The sequence below is a fragment of the Vanellus vanellus genome (assembly GCF_965231255.1).
Source record: "Vanellus vanellus genome assembly, chromosome: 1".
NCBI classification, from domain to species: Eukaryota; Metazoa; Chordata; class Aves; order Charadriiformes; family Charadriidae; genus Vanellus; species Vanellus vanellus.
In genome coordinates, this window is record NC_138905.1 from 218,059,669 (window position 1) to 218,082,002 (window position 22,334).

Consider the following 22,334-nt stretch of genomic DNA (forward strand, 5'->3'; position numbering starts at 1 on the left):
GGCCTTTATTAGAAATTAACCATGGTGAAAGAAACATCTTTTTGGTATACATTTCAGGAGCGTTTTGGATAGATACTTTCTTTTACGGTAGTATTTAAATACCTCGTGTACAGCATTCTGTTGCTTTTGTTAATGAGAATGACAGTTCCATGTGACTAAAGCCCAGCCTGATAGAAAGCGAGTAGTGTTCTACCCCCTCAGCTACATTGCTAATAGTCTTATTATCAGTCTATCTAGAATATAAATGTTCATTCAAAAACTACTGCAATTACTGTAAAGCATATTGCATGGTGTATAGACCTTATCACTTGAGTAATTTAAAGCCTATCAGAGTAAAGTACATGAAAATATATGAGGACAGAGTCACAGCCAATCTGAGGTAGGAAGAGGTAAACAAGATGCAAATGGTCTTTTTCACCTCTAGTTTTCAATGCTGGGGACATTTGTCATCTGTTAGGTTGTTTAGCAAGTTTCTAATTAGTATCTTTTCCAAGTCTCTCTCCCACTCAAAGGGCTCCCACCCAGAGAAAATCTAAACAGGTTCAGAGAAAGTAAATACATTACACTGGTTTGTGGCATAACCTCATGCAACCCCAGTTCTTTGCCAGCTGAAGCCAACCGGTTAAACCACAGTAAAAGAGAGGTCCATGACTAAACTACTTCTGATGGGTTTGGTGCATGGGCAGATCAAGCCCAGGTCTTATTGCAAAGTCTATGTCAATGTATTTTCTGACATATTTAGCCCGCGACTCTGAGAAGAACAGGGAGAGTACTCAGCCTTAGGATCCACCAGCAAAATCAATCTGCTTAGGAAGCGAAGCAGGTTTAAGCCAGGCTAAGAAGGAAAGAGAGCACACTGGGCAGGAAGGATGCAGCTACCACAACACAATCACGATCTTGAGAAATATGGAAATCATAGCATCATAGAATAGTTTGGGTTGGAAGGGACCTTTAAAGACCATCTAGTCCAACTCCCCTGCAATGAGCAGGGACATCTTCAGCTAGATCAGGTTGCCCAGAGCCCCGTCCAACCTTACCTGGAATGTTTCCAGGGATGTGCCATCTCCCACCTCTCTGGGAAACCTGGGCCAGTGTGTCATCACTCTCATCATAAAAAAATTCTGTTTTCAGATTTTATTTCAGTTCTTTCCGCCTCAAGTGTGCAGCCAGGATGGCTATTCATTTAGGCTGACTCTCCAGCATTGTACTGGTGCTCCTATCTTGTGCCTTCGTTTCCGAGAGTCTTGAACTGCTGCCAGTCAAGCAGGCTGCAGCTTGCCTTCCTCCTGCCATCTGCAAACTTTTACATAGAGTTGGAAAAAAGGTTGAAGCCCAGCACGCAGAGACTGGGCGCTTGTCAAAAAGGAAAAAAGCTGAGAGAAACTTTGAGCAGAAGTCGGTCTCCAGAATCAAAATGACAGCTAGCTTCATAGGATTTCTGAAAGGCAATAAAACACCACTGGACCTCTCATGAATAAATTGCTAGTACTGTTTCACGTATAGCGATGGCTCTTATGACTTCTCTTGAAATTTCTCTCGAATTGTGCAAGTTGGTTGCCTTGAAATGCCATACAAGAAAATGTTGGGATAAGTACTGCTCTCCCACTCTGTTTCAGATGTAAGTTCTCCTGCAGATTGTGTAAATCAGTGCATACGATAAAGCCACATATTGAGCTTATCAGTGCCACACGTGGCCACTAGCTGAAATTTCTCAGAAATTTTCTTCACATGCTCCTGCACTTCCTTCCTCCCCTCTGTCCCCGATTCCATAAGGATGACTTGGAGCAATTTCCTGTTCTTGTAAGATCTCACCTTTTTTTTTTTTTTTTTTTTTCACATACCTCACTATTTCTACCACTAAAAATCATGTCCTGGGGTAAAAGACCTGCACTCCGCATTCAGCTGGTGGAACAGCTAGTTTTGTTTAGCAGATTTTTGTTTGGTGTGAATCCCTGGATTGTACGTACCTGTTTCAAACACCATGTAAAGAAAATGTTTCCCTTCCAGAACAGAATATTCGTTTGGCCTTGCAGATAGGTTAATGCATGCTGGTGTTGAAATCCTATTAAAAAGAAAAAAAAGAAAAAGAGAGTAGGCAAGGTAAGGTGAGGTACGGGAAAACAAATAAACCAGTCCCAAAAGCCCTTCTTGTTATTTAAATCCCTGTTCATGCTTTGCAATTTAATATTCCCTCTACAAAAGATTGACTCAGGACCCGATCATACAAGACACATATTAAAGTCTACATTTGGGTCAGAGAAGTCCGTGTCCAGTTTGAAACACAAGACAGAGCACTGAAGCAGAATAATCATGGTTCACCCTGTAGGTCTTTTCCATTCCTCATGCTTCTGAGTCTGTGACCCATCAACTAAGTATTCATGTTTGGGCCGTTCATATAGTTGTTGCTCTTTCGAACCTTTCCTCTTTGCTCCAGGGATCAACAACATTGTCCAACTCACTGATCTTAAAGCACTTTTTGTGCTTCAGGACTTGGCTTATGCTGAAGTTCACATATTCCCCACCATGCCAATAGAGCAGTTTCCCCAACACATGCTTTTTAACCATTTCTCTCGATGACCCCACTCCTCCAATGGGCCACCGCTGTGGATTTTGATAGGTTTGGATGAAGACTAAAACATCACATTGTGTGACATAATCAAATTGGAAAACCCTGAGTGTTGGGAATAAGTGGGCTAGAGATATTTGATTTTGTCTTTTCATATTTGGAGACCTGATGCAAGCTTTGGATCCATTAGGTGTATACATTCACATCCCTGTGAGCCTTTTGGTTTTGTTGCTTCATCATGACCAAATCAAACAAGAAGTCTGTATGAGAAAATTCAGAAGCGACCGTACTCTTCAAGCAAGTGGGAAACTTGCTTCGCTCTGTATTCAGACTCAGAAAGCCAAACAATTGCTTAAGAAAGCAATTGTTAAAGGGGGTTAAAGTTGTGCCTAAACCTGGCCAAGCAATTAACTTTCCAGCACCCTTTATCCACCTCTGTTAGAGTGCTTACTGGGAATCTGCACTCACTGAACTAGAACTATTTAAATATTTTCCCGCAAACATCCCATTCCGTCATTTAACCCTAATAGCAGACCCCACCTGTTCTGCAAATAAACACAGGTCTCAGTTCTCCAAGGGAACCTTTACACCTAATATAATCATTTACCATGTGGACATTTGACTCAGGTTTGAATACACTGGATATTGGGAGAGACGCGGGATGGGCTTTCTCTGTACAGTAACTGCCGCTGAGCAGACAGCTCTGAAAACTGACGATGTGCATTCATTCACAAAACAGGACAGGGTACAATGAGCTAGTGATGGACTAGGGGAGAACATCTTAGTCTCCTGAGTCCCCATGGAGAGGTGATCATTTCTGGTCATCCTCCCTAGGCACAGGCTTTCAGATGGGGATCTGGAGGGGGTTCGGGTCCTTCCAAGGCTGTTTTCTCTCCCATTATGCTGCGTTAACATTTGGTTGTCCCAACCACCCAACCAAACCTCCCAGGCACCACAGGGACATAGTATGGGCACCCACCCTCCCACTCCCCAAAAGAGCCCTGGGAACGTGGGTGTCCTGCCCTGCATATCTCACGTTATGTTCTTCCAGAAGGATTAGCTGCCATATTATTTTGATAAATGAAGTAGAGCAGGGTGATGGCATGGGCTTTTTCGAGTTGAGATGTGGCTAGAAAGGAGAAAGATAAACTTGGAGCTCTTATGTATTAACTTCTGGTTTCTAAGAATAACATAGATAAGGCAGTCTCAATTAGACAGAGCTTAAAATCACATGTAACAAATCTGAGACAGAAAATATTGCTGTATCTGAAAAAGAAGTCGCCACCGTTCTTTAGATAAGCTCCCAGATTTTCAGATGAGCAAAAGTAAATATAGCAAAAAGGGGTTTTCCCCGCTTAAACCTTCCCAGCCAGACTCACCAGGCCCCTGTTCTTTCCCTTGTTCACTTGCTCAAATTGCCTATCACCAAAAAAAGGCAGCTCAAGCACAGGGATGGTTTTACCAGAAATCATTCTGCTTATTCTCCTATGTCTTTTTTTTTAGAAACTATGTTAACAGGTTGCCCTTCTCCACACATTTGGGGCAGTTTCGGAAAGGTCTCTCCTCTCCTCTTCAACAAAAGGAAAGGTCCAAGCCAAAAATGTGCAAGTAAGACAATCACACAAACAGGCAGAGATGTCTAACCTGAAACAGTCTGCACAAAATCTGCACAAAAATGATGTCTGTTTCTTATCTGTCACGGTAGTCGTTTATTTTTATGAACGCTAGCATTCACTCACAAAAATAAAGCCGAGCACCATTTCATCATGACTGTGTTTCCTCAAAGGTATTTCCTACAAGGTGTTGGATTCACTTTCTATATGATCAACAGCTATCGCTATGTAATTACCAGGGAGCAGGTACCAGCTCTGAAGGTCACACTGACAGCGTACATGTCCCTAGCACAGCTGCTTCTGTTTAGCGTTCCTAATAAAGGGAGGGAGACATTTGATTTTGATCAAGGTTTTAAGAAACACCATATCTCCAGAGGCCGGACATTTTCTTTCTCACTTCATCAGGAAACTTTTCAAGATGGAAATGCAGGACTGAGCAGTTTATCACAGAGATGACCCGGCTCTGCCAAGCCTTGGATAGGTCACAGGCTTCCCACTGGCACTACGGAAAGGTTTTTATCCTCAAATACAGAAGTCGGTTAGTTTACATCTTCTGGGTTATATTTTGAGTCTGCTATTTGTTTGGGGGGAGTGTGTGTGTGAGTCTTTCCATAGTTCTTACTGCAAGTTTAAGACAAAGGCATATTTGGTTTTGGAGGGATGGTTCATTTCTTTCCCTCTTTTTTCTTTTTTTTTTCTTTTTTTTTTAATTTAAACTGTTTCTTTATAAAGGTCATTCAAGTCCAGAGCAAAAGAGGATTAATTACCAACAGCCATAATTTAGAGACAAATTATCTTCCTGATATTTTGGCCATGTAGGATACACCATGGAAAAGCCATCTATCTGACAGAATGACATGGATGATTGTAATCTATAGGCGTGTCAAGCACTGGTGTGCTTCATCTCCCCTGAAGAATGATGGGGGGTTTAATATATTAATCAAAAAGAGTATAAAAATAATGCCATACTTCTATGGAACTTTTCTCATCCAAAGAAGGCACTTTTTTTCCCTTCTTAATGAGACCGGGCAAAAAGTTGTTCTACAGGGATGAACATTGATTTCAGTGAGGTTTTTCACAGAATAAACGTACCTCTGCAAGAACACCACCAACAGGATCTGGGACAGAGAGATTTCCAGCCCCTTCTTTCCCTGGGTCTCATTAAATAGTGCCTTATGCTATTAGTAATTCAATTAAAATCGATGAGATTGGTCCATGTGGAAAATGACCCCAGGTAATCAGTTCTGTTAAGGCATGATGTGCACTTTGCACATGGCAAGCAAAACTCAGAGGTGGTGGACCTTGGACTGAGAATTTCAGCAATCCACCTCCCTCCCAAGCTCTTATCCAGCAAAGCACATAGGCACACCTTAAAGGATCTGAATCTCAGCTGGATCTGTACTTCTCTGGAGACCTGAAAAGCCTGAGGGTTTGTATCTGTCACGCAAAAGTGCAGCAGGGTTTTGTGATGGCATTAGTCTGTGCTGGTGAGTCTCTTTAGTCCCCGGCAATCCTGAAGAGCCAGGGATCGATTTTTAGCTCAGGGACACACCGTGAGAAGGTCGCTATGAGGCATCATCCCATTTGTATCCACACGGCTTTTTCGTTTCCAGAGATGACCTGTCTGAAGCCAGCTGTGAGTATCTCCATCTCCTTCTAAGTATCTCACAGACCATTTTTGATCCTACTCTATTGATCTTACACTGTAACCACACATTTCTGTCATGAGCTTATAAATACATATGTATTTCCTATAGTGAACTTTTCTACCTACAAGTCTTTTCAGAAAGGCCAGAATCTTTTTTACCACCGTTACCAGATAAGATCTTATGATAAGGTCAATCATAAATGCACTCATTCCACTTCATTATTCATAGTGGCTTCGCTTGATTTCTGGCACGTTAAGGCTCTGGGACAATCTCAGAGGCTCACTGTGCTTTTGCCAATTTGCAAACTTTTAAGAAAGGACAAAAATGGCTATTGAGAGAGTTCAAAGAAGCCTTACATAAAAAGGCAAAATAATGGAAAAAAGTTGTCAGACAGGAAGAGTCTGGGTATACAAAACACCTGGCTTAGACATTAATCAGTGGTGTCTTCTTTAACACTTTCCCTGCTCTTTCGTTTGGGAATAACGTACAATTCTGCTTGACATTGCGAGACAGTTAATTAGCATCCATAGGCTTATAAATAGGATTTTACAGAATAGCTGATAAGCTGGTATTATTAGTGTTCATTCCACACAAGTTTCCGTCCCTTTTGAGATGAAGGCAGGTTTTATTAGAACAGACCTTTCACAAAACACATCTATTCATTACAGATTCCCATTAAACATCATGGTGTGAGGGGCAGATTGGTTTCATTTGCTTCCTTTTCAGTCTTGATGCCACTCTTTCTCTTTCTAATAATACTAAGGTTTCTTAAGCAAATGGGAGGATCAAGTGGATAGAGCCCTGTGGTAGGAATCGAGGGATGTGTTGTGCTCTTATCTGATCCACTGGAAGAATTTGGCCTGGTAGCTTTGCTGCCCATCTGTTTTCTCCTCTAAGAAGCAAACTTGCTTCTGTCAAACAGTTTGTCAGCTAAAACACGATGTGTAAACACCAAGTATTGTTCTGCCGGGACAGCTTTGGAAATTGAGTTTGGAATTTGAATTTTTTTTCCAGTGACTCCTAAGGCCATGGTGAACAGGTGGCAGAAGAAGATGTGGTTGTTCAGAAAATGTTTGAATCAGTTCTAGAGATCTGCATAATGCAACAGGGATTTGCAAAAAAAAAAAAAACAGAAACCTCATGCTCAAGGGCATGTGCTTATCACCTGCCCTGGATCTGAAGGGAGCAATACCTGCCTGTACAGCAATGTGCAATTTGCTAGATGGATCATTTCTGTATGGATTTTAGTAGTGCCGTGGCGAAAGAGACTACTGAATTAATGAAAAAATGAGATTGGGAAAACTTAATGGTTTGAGAAGTACTGCTCCAAGAACTGTAATTCCAGTTCCATCGGTGATGGGTACAGAAATCATTCTTCCAGTCCATTTTTCCATTACATGGTTTAACAGCCGCCTTGTACCATTGGGAAGGATAAAATGGGAAGCGTAAAGAAGATATTCATTGATCCATCTCTTGGCCAACTCCACAGCATCACAGCAACAGCAAGTAAAAAAGAATGGAATACATAGTAAAAACCTTTCCTGTTCCTCCAACTGGCCTTTGCCCACAGCAAAAGCAGACCTTGAATTATTTTTATTTTACAAAAATCAGCAATAATTTTTACAATGGCTGGCCATACAGGTTTGAAATTATTTTAAATATACCTATTTCTTGAGGAACCACGGAAGTTAATGACTTAAAGAGTTGTTTTCACAGTTAGAGAAAATCCATGCCTGTTTGAGCTTTAAACTAGTATTACTGTATAATCAGACACAACTGCTTTCTCTAAATAAAATGTTGCACCTTCCATTTTCCAACTAGCATTAACAAAAGCAGCAGATATGCCTGTTGCTGTGGAGATTTTGAGCCACAGACCAATCTCTATTCCTCCACCTGATTTAGCTCACAAGTTACAGCAGCTGAGGGCTTTTTTCCCCATGATATATTTTCTGAACATACACACGTTTTACTAAGTAAACCAGAGGGAAAATCATTTGCAGATGCTATACCTTCCCATCCTGCCAGTCCAACAGCCAAGTTCATCACCATCATTTCATTAATTCCCTTCCTGTACATCACATTTTGCAGTGCATACAAAACTCTCCCATCTTTTTGTCTCCTCCCCATATCCCGTGAGCTTTCTCTAGCAGCTCCTGGTGGTCTCCCTCACTCTGTTTCAGCCAGATTTAACTTCTAGTGCCCACTGTGCTTTTTGTGCTTTCAGCCTTCAGTTCTCCACTTGTTCAGAGCAGTCCAAAATGCCTTTGCTTCTGTTGCCTGTGTTTACACGGTCACGTGGACGGCATCAGTGATACAGTACAACAAAGGTCGAAAATTAAATCTGTGTACAAAGTATAGCTTGTTCCATAAACGGACACACTCAGGTTGCTGACCTTCTCTTTTTATCTGTGCTGTTTGAGACCTGTGGTAGATTTTCTCATACTTTAAATAATAGGGTTATTTAATCTCATTCACACCTGGTTTTCACACCCTTTTATTACTTGATGTGAGTGTAACCCCCAACCAAAAATGGGAGGATGTAGAGAAATCTGTGAGGGGTAATGGCTTCAAACTAGAAGAGAGGAGATTTAGATTAGATATTAAGAAATTCTTCAGTCTGAGGGTGGTGAGACACTGGCCCAGGTTGCCCAGATAAGGTGCTGAGGCCCCATCCCTGGAGATGTTCAAGGCCAGGCTGGATGGGGCTTGGAGCAACCTGGTCTAGCGGAAGGTGTCCCTGCCTATGGCAGGGGGGGTGGAACTCGATGATCTTTAAGGTCCCTTCCAACCTAAACCATTCTATGATTCTATGAAATCTGTTTGGTGCTTAACAACCTGAGAGCTTTAAATTATTCTAACTGTTACCAATACAGTTATAAACCCAATATTGCAGTAGAAAACTACTTCTCAAAATGAGCAAGCATCTGTATGCCATTTGAGACCTTGAAATATCAGCCCAGTGGCATATTTTTTCTAGGTGTGATAATCTGAGGAGTTAGTCAAGAAAACACTTACAGGCACAGGCAGTATCTTTTATTAGAAGTGATATACTCAGAAAACGTAGACAAGCTTTCTTCAAACCTGAATTAGAAGCAGCAGACTTCACTGCTAAGTGCAAGTTTAGAGAAATTGCTTAGAGTTTATAACAGAGCTTGTATGAGTGTATATATTTTTGCCAGGTAAATGACATGCAATAATGGCTACCAGAACCCTTTTGCGTGTGTGTGTCAGGACTTTTTAACGTTCACACCAGAATGACCAGTTTGATTATGAAGTAGCTCTATTGCTCCCAAATTCCAGAGCCTCTGCTTTCATTGACTGGAAGGCCAGAATACTCAAATAGTGCCAGGTGCCGGTTTAGCTACCTCGGGGACATGCAGAATAAAAATCACAAGTATGTAACAAAAAGGAAATGTCATGCCTTTTCACATCTATCTTTGCATCAGGTTCAGCATAAAAGAAAATGAAAAGAAAAAGGAAAAAGAAAAGAAAAGAAAAAAAACAGAAGATAGCACAGTTATTGTGCAACAGCAGACAGGTCCAACCAGAGCTGCCTCCAAAATAGCTGTAGATAAGCAACTCTGGGAACCTTCAGATGCAAAACAGTTTGTCAACAGCGCCTTTACCTGTCCATTACCAGAATCAAAAACGTAAATGAGTTTTACTGGAGCTTTTGTATACACTGAGCCTATGACAGGGAGCAACGAGCTTTTGTTTCCCTTAAAACATCTCCAAATTTGTGTTGTTTTTTCCCATGGGCGTGTGGTGGCTTAGTTTATGCCCAAAGGCACAGAAAAAGCACAGCTTTTTTCAGCCAGTAACACTAAAAATACAACTCATTATTTCTGTACAAAGTCTGTGTGCAGGTGACGCTTGACCATTTAAGATATATTTGGAAATAACCCATGTTTATTAACGTGTGTTAGCAATTTCAGCCATTGGCTCTTAAGCATAATTTTGTTTGTTTGATTGATTATATAAACAGATGCACTCCAAAACTCACTTCCTGTCTTCACCATGAGTTCTGGGTTCTCTGCACCTATGAAAAAGTCAAGCTCCAACATAACCAAAAAATCCTGATCTGCTTGCTATTAGGGTCTCAACACTTGATGACTCCAGCATTTCATTTTGAGTAAAGAAAATTGAATTTTAGTTCTTTGCTCTAAGGACGGAGCTCTGTAAACCATAACTTTTATGCATACTCCATCACACGTAACTTAGGAGCCAAAGAAACCTGGTGAAATTTGGGACATTTGGTCCCAAACAGATTGGGACCAATCCAGTCTATACGGAAAAGCCATGTAAATTTTGCTTTTCATACTGCCATGGAAGTGGAAAGAGGCAGATGGAGCTGAAGATAAGCAGAGGAAGTTCTAGTCAACCTACCGTATGGAATCTCTTCCCACCTTGATGGCACAGGAAGCTTGGGTGTCTCCCATGTGTTCTCCTACATGAATATCTTAAGTCTTCCAGTGAAACTAATAGGAAGACTGAGCGTCAGTCATTCTAGCCATCTTCCGAGGATGGCTGTCTGATAACAACACCTATCCCTGCTGAAATAATTTAGGAATTGGAGCCTTTCCCCAGAAAATGGGAAACCTTGATGCTAGGCTGCATTTAGTTTGGGTGGGATTAGCTACTTTTAAGCATCTTGAGAATTTAAGAAGGCTCTTCATTTCAGTGTATGCTCCAGCAAGGATGGGCAAGAGAGGTTTCTCTTTCTGACAATACTCTTTTTAATGTTAAAAAATCAGGGAACCAGCAGGTTAAGTAGCAAGACACTTAATGAGCACAGAAACCTACACAACTGGGTAGCCCCTGGGAGTGATCAAGTTTGCTGACCATGTGGGACTTCAGGAATCTCCCCAGCATCATTTACATTCATTTTTCTGTCTCCTGTGACTTTTAACATGCTATGAACAAAAGACAACTGATCATATATAGAATCAAAAAGGCATACATTTTGAAAAGCTTTTTCCACTTCTAGACTTCCCAAGTTCATTTTAGTTATTCTTTCCTATCTTGTTCTAATATCATTTTACTTCATACATCAAGGTCAGTTCTTAGAAGATTCTGAGCAATTAAATGGCTTAATTACAGTGCCTAAATAAATATACTAAGTGAGGAAATTGAAGGTCTGGATAATTATCCTAACACAAAAATCCTTGCTTATTTTATCTTTCTTCTTGCTGATAAGCAATAGCTGTTATGCTTGTTTAAATTTTTCCAAATAATTTTTAGCACTTCTTTCCAGTCAGCCTTTGAATTTTTCCAGGTAATTCAAATGCTTCAGAACTGGTTGGTAAATGAATTTTCCAAGCATTTTTATAAGGCTGTGATAAAGGGACACTTCAGGAGTTCAAGTAGGAGCTAAGTTTATAATAATATCTTCACTAACAGGATCACCATACAGGATTTAACATCAGGAAGAAACATCTCAGAGAAATAACATGGCTACTGTATTTTTCTGTATGTAGGACAAGAAAACACTGTAATACTGCTGGGAAGTGTCATAGATTGTTTGCATGTAATTCTCCCATGAGAATTATAATAGTCCTGTTGAAAGTTTGGGTTTACATTAACCTGTTTTGGGTTTTTTTTTGTTTTGTTTTTTAAATGAAAAGAATTTCTCAAAAAACTGCCCAGGAGAGAAAAAAGAGCCTCTCCTCTGTGCACGCGGGTGCTGCACAATCAAACTTTAAAAGAGCATGGGGAAAACATAGCTCATACGAGTGTGCGCAGAGATAGCCAAAAGGTAAAAATCAGGGCAAAACTGAAGCCAGAGTTGCTCATTAAAGAGTGATGGAACTGCAGTAACGTCTGCAGAAGTGCCTCGAGGGCTGTGTAGTAAGGGCTTCTCTGGTCCAGTCATTTGGCCGACACACATGTGGACTGCGTAGCAACCTGATGAAAGGCAGCTGGGTCTGCACGGTGCTTGCAGAGCAAGGCCTTTAGTCCAAAAAGAATTGTAAGAAAGAAAATAGCTGTATAAAATATTGGACAGTGTAGAGAAGGTCAAGCCTGTCAAAGAGGTCAGGCAGGTAATCATCAAAATTAGAGATAAAAGAGACCACTATGTTACTTATTCTGTTCCCCAGCCTACCAAAGAGTGTTCAGTGCAGTGTAACATAAGCACATCTGAGAGTGGGCGTTGTTAAAGCTCAGAGTCTGGAACAGGCTGCCCAGTCTAACTGACCACGAATTTAAAATTAGATTTATTATAGAAGGGACTTTTATGCTATAATAAATAGCTACCTCAGAGATGGACAAGATAACCAACAAGGGCTGTTTCTCACCCAAAACATAAGGATTCTCTGCTCCAGATCAAAACCATTACATTTAAAAAAGAAAGCAGGAAATATTTCATCACTACTATGTGAAAATACCTGTTACATGTTAATTTTGGGGTAAGCACCTTAGACTGAGAAAAATAATTACCTATGAGTTGGAATACACACAGCACATATTGTTTCAACGGTGAGGAAAAAAATAAGGACTATTAGTCATCTTGCTGTCTTGCAGAACTTTGATTACTAGGTAGTATCAGAGAGAGATTGCTCCCTATACCATAGGGTGTAATTAATTGCCTTATGGGAGCACCACGTGGTTGGAATTAGCCAGTGATGGGGAAAGGCTGGCAAATCAGGTGGACCAGTAGTTTGTTCTGTTCTGGCAAAACCTGTAGCATGTTTTTACACGGGTTCAGGTGCCATCATTCCAAGCACTGAATTCTTTTCTAATACTGCCCTTATCTTTCTGCAACAGCTTTTTCTTGAAGATAACCAATTCCTTTAACTATCCCTCAGAAAAACAGACAGGCTGGGGGAATGAGAGACAGAAAGACTGTTAAGTGAACAAGACCATGGGTATACTTTTCCCTGTATTTAGCTCTACTGCTTATAGCCCACACTGCTGTGAATCCTCCTCTGAACTACTGGGATTTATTTTTTTTTTTTTTACAAATAATTCACATGTGCCTTTTACGTGTTTTGAATTATCATTACCTTCCATCTATCCATAAAACCTCTCCTACTTGGGATCTTTCTTTGCATAGTGACTTGAAAATGTTCGCTTTTTTTCACTGAGCAGGGAACCGAACAAAAGTCAAAGTAAAGATTTTTTTCTTATAAGGCAGAAGTCAGTAAAGCAATGATTAGGGTATTCAAACTGCAGCTTTAAAGATCTTAATCAAGGCTTTGGAGAAAAAAAAAACAATAACGTCAATGACGTCTGAAAGTTTCTGAAGTTTTGCTATTCCATTTGCAAGTTAGTTTGTTGTCTGTTGAAAGACATACAGTCATTTTGGAGGAAAAATAATTGTTCCCTGTTTAGGACTGGAAACATCATTCATCAACCTGAAACACTGTCTCTACCGATGTCCTTTTTTCTCGCAGGTGACTGTTGGTCTTTACTTGCTGATGTTGTTCTAAGCCTGAGACAAATGTAAAGCAAATCACAATTTTTGGTCCAATATTAGTTTTTGACTAGCGTAATATTGTCATATTCCTGCATTACCTTCTTGGGCAATACCACTGACTGGCAATCCTTCCCAGGAGAGAAAAGCATCACCTACAGAAGCATAGCTATATTTTGGCTCTTTGTCTTAGCAAGAATTCAGGAAGTTTTCTGGGAAAACGGAGATGAAGTGCAGATTTATAAGGGGAAATTTTGGATGAGAGTGATGAGGGCTGCACATCTTCTTCATAGGTTTTTCCATAAGCTTGTGGTCTTCACTTCGACCTCCCTGGAAACGTAGCACTCATCTTGCCTTCAGATTGTAGCAAAGGGACACTCAGCCTCTCACTGGCTGCAGAACATTGTGAACAGCTCTTCTCCACAATAATTACCGCTACTCGAGCACAAACAACCTCCCTACTCTTACAGTTTGAATTGCAAGAACACCTAATGGCCAAACATAAGATCAAGGTCCTGCTGTTTTGTTAGCTTCACATGCACACAAGGAGAAGCAGCCCATGTCTTGAAAAGCTTGTAGAATAAACAGACAAAAAAGATCGAAATTAGTGGAAGATGCAGGATAGGTCTGATTTTTTAATGAGCTGCAGGCACAGGGTATGTGCAAGATTCAAATGCATTCCTGGGGGAGCATAAGGTGAATGTCAAATGAGAGTCCAATGCATAAGGATCACTCCAGACAGGTCTGAAGAGTTCTTCCCCAGGTTACACACCGGGTCTCTACCATTGCCAAGGGGAAAGGAATTGCACCCACCATCAACCTGGGTGCAGATAGGCAGACTTAGGGGTCCTGCAGGCCAGCCCATCCACAGCACAGCACTGTGCAGAGGTGCTAACATGGGCTGCAGCCCCTCTAGCATGGCACCATGCCCTGCTGCCTGTGTCTAGAGCACATTAACTCAGGCTCAGCGTCATCCCAGTGCAGCCAGCCTGCTTCCAGTTCTGCAGGAGCCTCACACTTTCTCCTGTTTTCAAGGCCAGAGCCCCAGGGCCAGCTCACAGAAAGAAGCTGCTATGGAAAATAACCTTTCTTGTTAATCAGATCCCTTTAGAAGGCCATCTCAGAGGAGTCTTTTAGCATGAGATTGCCTTGATCTCTTTGCTCAGCTGAAGAAAGAGAATGATATTCTGAACCATGACTCTCAGATGTTGAAGGGAGACTGTTTGCTTTGTTTGAAAATGTGCACTGGAAAAAAGGTCTTCCCAAAATGAAGGGAGATTGGACAGAATATAAGAAATAACAGTCACTGGAAAATGACTTCCATACAATTTTAGGGATGCAAGCATCCAACCCCAATGGGGATAAAGAGAGATCAAGAAGAAATTGTCCTGGTAAGTGTAAGACACTAAACAAATATATTCATTAGCTTTATGCAGTGCAGAAATCCAAAGCCAATGGTAGTTTTAATTAAAATAGGAACAGATACAATCTCTTTATTCAGGCAACATTCCTCTCACCCCAAATTTCCTCCCTAGAGTGCTTATGGACAGACGGGTTGGATTCTCACTGCAGTATAACTTTGATACCCCTTTGTCATGCTCCAGAGATCTGCAGTTGTATGTTTTCCTTGAATTGTACTTACTCAGGCAGACTACGTTTCTTCCCAAGAGAAGCATAAAATATCATTGCTTCAAAGTTCTCCTTCACTGCAACTTATATCTCCAGCTGCCTATGCATTTAGTCTCCGCTTCCATCACTATTATACAGCACCTTTGTCTATGAGCGTGGATAGGAAACGTTAAGTCTGCACATACAATGGGGCTTTAGGTATTACGGAGCAAACCAAAGTATCACTGCCAAAAACATCTCAGTGAGATTGCCTGATCTTCAAGCAGGTTCTGGACAGTAAGCCCAGGGTTCATGCTACTTGCGCACCTGAGTTAGCATCACCCAAGACTCCCTGTGTAATCAGTGAAGAGAAATAGGACACTCCAACGCAAACTGCAGACAAGATGAGTGGCCTCTGGAAGACCCTACAGTGACTATGCTGAACGATGTCACATTATCCTTTTGTTTCCCCAAATAAGTCCTGGATTTCTCTTAACAACTGCAACTTTCATTCCTTTCAAGAGATGCTCCTTTGTGATTGTCTAGATAACAGGGGGAAATACACATTTTATTCTGTAACAGCATAGTTTGCCTCACCATGTATCGTTTTACACACAATGTATGTAAAACCCACCCCCACCAGCCTGGAAGGTCCCAAAGTGTATCATCAGTCATGAGCTAACTTGTGGATTATTTGCTGCCTTGGCTATAGTATGGTTTAGTTTTGCTCCCTGGTAGGTGGACTCTAATGTCATGCAAGTTTGGTTGGTTTCTAGCGCTCCACAGTTTTGACTCCCCCGACATTACTTCAGAAGTGAATTTTAGAAAATTAGTGCCAACCACGCTGTGAAATATTTGTGTAAATCTTATTTGCTGGAGCAGGTGAAAAAGTCTTGCAGTGGCCCAGGTATAATAACTCTTCCCTGCTGGGAGAACAGGAACATGAAAGGGTGCTTTGCCTTGACCAAGCATATCAGAAGTTTTGCAAGGCGAGTGTAAACCTTTTTGTTAGCATTAGGCTTAGAGAAAGCAATTTCTACAAAGCCTACAGTTTGGTGTTCAAATAAAGGAAAATGGACCTTTTAGGAGATTTGCATGTAATCATTTGCAGAGAACTTCATACTTTATATTGGGTGTTTTGGATCAGATAGAGCATTAGTGTCAGATTGAGAGAGGCCATTTCACGGGCAGCTCATCAGCCTTCCTACTGATTACATTATTCTTTTACAAGTTTGGTTTGAGTAAAGCTGCACAAGCTTTTGTAATGCTGATCCGTAATTAGGGGCTTGCACTTCCCTTAAAACTTTAGATGATGTGAATTACTTGCGTAAATATTTCACAAGGAATCATATAAATATTCTGTGGTGATTAGGATTGTTTATACTGTCTCTATCAGAAGAGAGTCTTTCTTTCTTGATCCTTAGTTCTTTGATTTTGAAAGAGATACAAGCATTCTCCCATATATTTGGAAATTACATTACCTGTTTGTGCTTTTGAATAACAGCACAATCTCAGCCTTGAAGACTGATGTTTCAGAAAATCGCGTAGCTAACTTACACAATCTGTTCCTACTGTTGTGCCTACAAATGAGCAAGCTGAGTATCCGGCTCAGGCAATTGCCCATGTAATTTTCTGAAAATCTGCCGAATTATTTTCTTGTGTTAGCAAAAAATTTCTAAGTGCGGCTGTGCTGCTCCAGAGCACCCCAAGTCCCGGAGGAACTGCATTTCAGAGGGGAACAATTTCGTCCCTGCTCCTCTCCATCTTGCTCAACGGGTAATTGTTTTCTGCTGTTTTGGGTCAGGTTAGTAACTTCAGGAGCTGGGGGAAAGGAGATCTGAGGTCTGGGTTATTTCTTCTTCTTTTTGGTAGAACAATTGCATTCTACTTTCATTTGGGGAATAAATGCATAAGGTGCAAAAGCTCAGCCCATGCGCTGTGCTGGGACAGAGGCAGATAAGGGGCATACAGTCTTGGTGCTCTTATATATCCCAGTATCACATCATCCCTCACAAAGCCGCCACTGTTCTAGACGTTTTCCACCCAAAGGAAGGTCTGCCCATGGTCTGCCCTGTAGGAACAAGAATGTTCCCGAGTTCCTGCTGACTTTGTGACTTCCTTGATAGAAACTGCACCATCCTGGCAAACAGATAAAGAAAATCATTGCGTACCTTCACTGCATAGGGGAGGGAAAAAAACACAATTTGGAAGAGTAACACAAATCACCCACAAGGCAGGTGAAGTCCATGTAACATATGTTCTTCATACTCCACTTCAGTTGAAGGGAATTTATTCATTCCTTCTTAACCTTGCACGGCCCTTTTTCCCCAATATGCCAGTCTTTATACAGGGCATGTGATTATTTCTCATTTCCGAGGCCCAACTACTCATTTCTTAATTTTGGGACATGGCAGCTGCCCAGGTTTTTCTTGTTAAGATGATATTCATTTGTCCCCTTTATTTCATTTATTTTCCCCTCTGGCTCCATAGCTATAAATCAAATACACAAAATTAAATTAAACAAAATAAACATAAGTGCAGGTGGAAATTCAGGAAATATAAATAACTAAGAGTAGTTTTCCAAGACTGCTTTTTTAATCAATTCTAAACACAAGATATATATTCCCTGTTAAACTAAGAATGTTGTGACCACCTATTGTTAAAGAACAGCAATAAATCTGCACAACAATTCCTTACCCCTATGATTCACCGACATGTTTTGCCAGACAGCTAGTTCAGCTTGCTCTTTTTCCAGAGGTGTTTTATGCTGTCCACAGGAAAGGCATGGTATGCTGCCATGAGAGAGGCATGAGTGTTGTTTGTCCATTAGGAAAATTCCTTCTTTCTCCATCTCTGAGGGAGCAGGGCTCCTGGATGCTGAGAAAGCAGTCTTTTACCATGTGATAATCAGGGCTCGTCTTCAAATAATATGTCCCCCTTCACCTTGAAAAGCAAAATGCCAGATATTCTCCCACTCCCACTCCCCTCCTCAACCCAGCAGGATCTCTGATGCCCTGAAATATCAGTGGAGCAAATCACAGCGTTTTATATTCTGCCGGGAACGGAACACCGCCAAGCCAGCAGGGCACTGCCCTTCCCACCTCATCCGGCGTGTTGTCAGCAATCCATCTCAGAGGTGCTGCTTGGGGATGTCCCAATGCCCACTCTGCTTGTTACCTTTCAAATACGGCTCTTTCACGTAAGAAGATCTCAGCCCTGCAGCATTGCTTCATGCTTGGGGCGTTTTAATCAATCAGATATGGTGCAGGATGTGCTTGAGTTTTAGATTTATTTATTAATTAATTTCTTTGATCAGACAGAGGTACCTAAGTGTTTCTGTTGTGTAAGCAGGTCATGGTTTTCTCCAGCACCAAGACTAGCTACAGTTTTAATATAGATCAATAAGATTTAGTTTCGATGTCAATAAAAATCACTCAAAACCACTGTGCAAAGTGAGGGGAAGACAAAAACAGAAGTGCATCTGTTTACACTCTCTTTCTTTTGACAGGATAATACACCCAGCCAGCACACTACAGAATACACTCTGCTATCATTTACACAGCCTTCCTATCCTGAAGTGCCCTTCATTTTTAAAGGCCAGAGCTGTATTGTGATGTACTTTGTTTGTAACAGTGCTTACCATCACTGGTGCACCAAAACAGCTGTTATAAACTTTCATAATTTAAGATTGTATAAAGGCCAAGCATTTTCAGTGGCATGACTTAATGCAAAAGTTCTTATGTGACAACTACTGTAGTTGCTGTACTGAGGAAATCATGATGATGGTATTTCTGCCCATCTTCCCCCTTCCTCCATGGTGGGAATTCTGCTAATTTGAAATATTTTGAGTGTTACCAACAGCCTTTTAGACTGTTTCAGTGGCTAGAGACACACTATGCAGACAAACAATAGCATTTTGAAGCAAATTATTTCACTTCTCTGTGCCTCAGTTTCCTTATCTGTCAAAAGCGTAAGTCTGCTCCCCACAGAATCTAATTTTATCAGCCGATCTGATAACAGATCCCAACATATCCAATAAAAGTATTTCAAAGCCTACATACTCAATGCATGGAAAGCTCTTAAAGATTCTTGATTGAACCTTGACAAAAAAAGGTACTATGGGGAAAAAAAAAGCTGATATTAACGATTTATTGATTGCAGATAAAACCATTCCCAGTATAATGAACACTATTAAATCCCCTTGCCTTGTGGTATCAGTTCTGTGAAAAGTCACCATTTGTATATCCACTCTTTTTCACCTCTTTTGGGACAAATTGTAAACATATGAGTATAACACACCAAATAAAGTCTATGAAACAATTTACTGTCCTTCACCTAAAAGTATCTCCTTGAGTGTTCTGTATTCCTGGCAGACCTTCTATTCACACTAGCATGAACACACCCGTTTTAAATCAGCTCTTGATCTGTGAAGGCCAAATCCTGCAAGAGACCGAGTAATTCTAGAAACACACAGTATTCTGAAATATTACAGCCAAATGTGTAGCTTAAACTGAAGGCATGTTTATTGTTTGTCTTACTTTCCCCTAACTATTTGGAGTCTGCTGTGGTCTGTCTCTTCCTTAAATTTAAAGCGGTTGCCTGAACCTTACAGAGTTCCTTAGTTAAGCTGGGAAACAGATTCTTTGTGTTAATCTATTTCCAAAGTTTGTGTTTCCTAAGTACTTTCATAAATCTACCAGAGACTGTAACATATCTTCCCCTCATTTTTTTAAATCTTAATCTGAAGTACTGGCACAGAGATAAAATAGAAGTTTATGTTCTGTTTTCCTCTGAATATATGCAAGTAACGTATCATTCATACAGAGACATTCAACTTATATTATTCCTGCCTCAAATCCAAAGAACATAATTTTGACTGTTCACTGCAAGCGGATATGTAAGATGTTACAAATTGATGCCAAAGGGCCCATACTTGGAATTCGTTTTGTTTTTCTTCGAGTTAGCTTCCAAATTGCAAGACTGTGCATAATGAATGTGTTATCTAGTCCTTCTGTTTTGTGTTTTTGAAGGAGAAGCAGCACATACCACAAAGTGACTTGGCCTACTTGCTCAGGTTCCATAGCAACCCAGTATTGCTGCGAATTCATTTTGTACTAATCAATTAGAAATTTTGCTCTGGCAGCTGGAATGAAAGTTTATGGGCTGAATCCTGCTTGTTTTACTTGGACCTGCAGTCGCAGTAAATTCAATGAGATACTTGTCTGAGAAGGGTATGGACTTGTATCTTTCGTCTCTCTCTTGGTTTATTTTTTTGTGAAAAGGTCAGATTTTGGTTTTCTGTCCAAGCAGAGAAAAGGAGGCAATTCTCTTAAAGGATCCACAACTTAAGACACCCTTGTCTTACAAACAGAGGGGCTGACAGGTTAAAAAGGTATTGCTTTGCTCCCCATGCATTTTAACTGTGTGTCGCCAGCGCAGCTGACCAGCGCACACCTTCCACCCAGCAGCTTGTAAAATCTCCTGTTGCTTCCACCCCAATATCAGTTGCCCCAAAAGGGAATTTTCCAGGGAACACAGTGGTATGTGCCGTAACGTGGTTAGTACGGGTGGTTAGGGGGTCCCTGAGGAACCCTCCCTTGTAAAGCTCAGCTCCTGCACTGCTGGAAGTGCATGTAACAACCGTGTAAGCCCACGGGAACTTCTCATGTGCACTTTGCAATGGTGCAGTTGATTAAAATACAAAGTTTTCATTAAAGAGGTTTTGTTTTTTCAGATTAATTTTCTTCTTGCCAAAACTACAATACTGTGAGATGGGGAAAGCCCATACCAAAAAAATCAACCTGCAGCCATGCGGAAATGGCCAAAAGTTTCTGATGCGGGCTGACAAGAGCACGGACATTTTGCTTTTAGGTTTACGATTCCAAATTCAGCTCATTCTGCTCCCAGTCTTTATGTCCAGACCACAGAGCTCATGTATAGGTATGCCAAGTGTGCTGTCTGACCGAAACACAGGGAGAGCATTGAGGATCTACTGTCATTTACCACACAATTTTTTTTCTCTGGGGTAGTTGCACCATCAGCCTCCTTTTTATGCATTTTTGGGTAAATGAGTCAGAGGCTTAAAATATTTTTTTAAATCTAGTTTGTCTTCAAGTCACAAAGTACACTGAAAAACTGTATGGGTCTATAGGAAGACATAGGTTTAACGCTTTCCATTTCACTCATCATCACACTAGATTTCAGGCTCTGACTACACAGTATTAGAAATACACGTTCAGCCCGTTTTGTAACAAATGCGCAGCAAAATCAAAGTCATGATTTAAACTTTATTACATGTCAGGGCTCATCAAATCTCTATTGCAAGAAAGAGGATGATGCAAAGCAGACTGTGCTCCTTCAAGAGCACATCAGAGTTAGAGCCGAACCTGCACTTGCCCGGCAGGGTTTGTGCCAGGGAAAGCAGTGCTCATCCACTTGCACAAGCTCCCTTTTTTTTTGCTGTCTCTCCCCAGCTCCTATGGGTAGTTATCACAATGGGAAGGTTATAGCCTTGGCACTGTAAAAAGGGTCAGGGAGTGTGAAGTGGGCTGCAGATTCCTTAAAAGCTGCATTCCTGAAGGAGGAACTTCTCCGTCTGGAGGGCTGTCAGAAGGAATGAGACCCAGACAGCTCCACTGCTGATCATAACACAACACACAGGGCTCACTGCACTCTGCAAAGGCTGCAGTTCATGTGAGAAAGAGTAGGCTCTCCACCAAGGTTGTCTTCTTCTTCGGGTGACCACAGTTAATTCAGTGCCTCTGAGCGCAGGTACAGTCCTGTATTCTCCCTGCTTCCCAGGCTTTGCCTCCAACGCCACAAATTCTGCTCTGATTATAATCAGCAATTTATAAGATCTGCATATGCCAGGGAGGTGACATCCAAGGGCTTACGGTGAGGAAAAGTGATGACCGAGGTGGAATGAAACTTAGCAGGACCAGCTTTGAGGGATTTAAATGTTAAACCCGCGTTAACTGTTTTGGGTTTGTGTCTTTTTCTAAAGCGTTCATGTTGTGTTTAGTGAGAAAAATTGTACAGCTATGTTGTGTGCTATGTTATGTTTAAAATGTGGAGTTTTTTAGAAACAGATTGCTTTTTAAGTTTGCCAGTTTTCTTGTGCTGTTATTCTTTGATGGATTTTGCATGCTAACATTTCAGTATTTGGGAAAATGTGGGAGATTAATCATTATGACTTTCGATGAAATGTATCAAGGGGAAAGGCTCATGTTTAAATGCATTGTCCTGTATTTTAATCTAGTATATGTCTGTGTTCGTATTCCCCCTGTTTTTATTGATGTACTGCACATATCTGACCTCCACATTTGCCTGATAGTTTTTTCATCAGTTTCGGGTTTTCTGATTTCCTAGTTTTGTTTAAAAATCTGATTGGAATAAGACCCTGGTAACCATTAATTATTTACTGTACACTTTTCGAATTGGATCTACTTAACCTCCATGTACCTGATCCGATTTCCCTGCAGTCA

General features: G+C 41.0%; 1 protein-coding gene across 3 annotated transcripts in view; it reads left to right on the top strand.

The window, feature by feature from the left end:
* The window catches only part of TENM4 (teneurin transmembrane protein 4), a gene marked incomplete at both ends in the record, with an annotated part of 373,229 nt that overhangs the window by 67,038 nt on the left and 283,857 nt on the right, over positions 1-22,334 (top strand). The window lies entirely within an intron of this gene.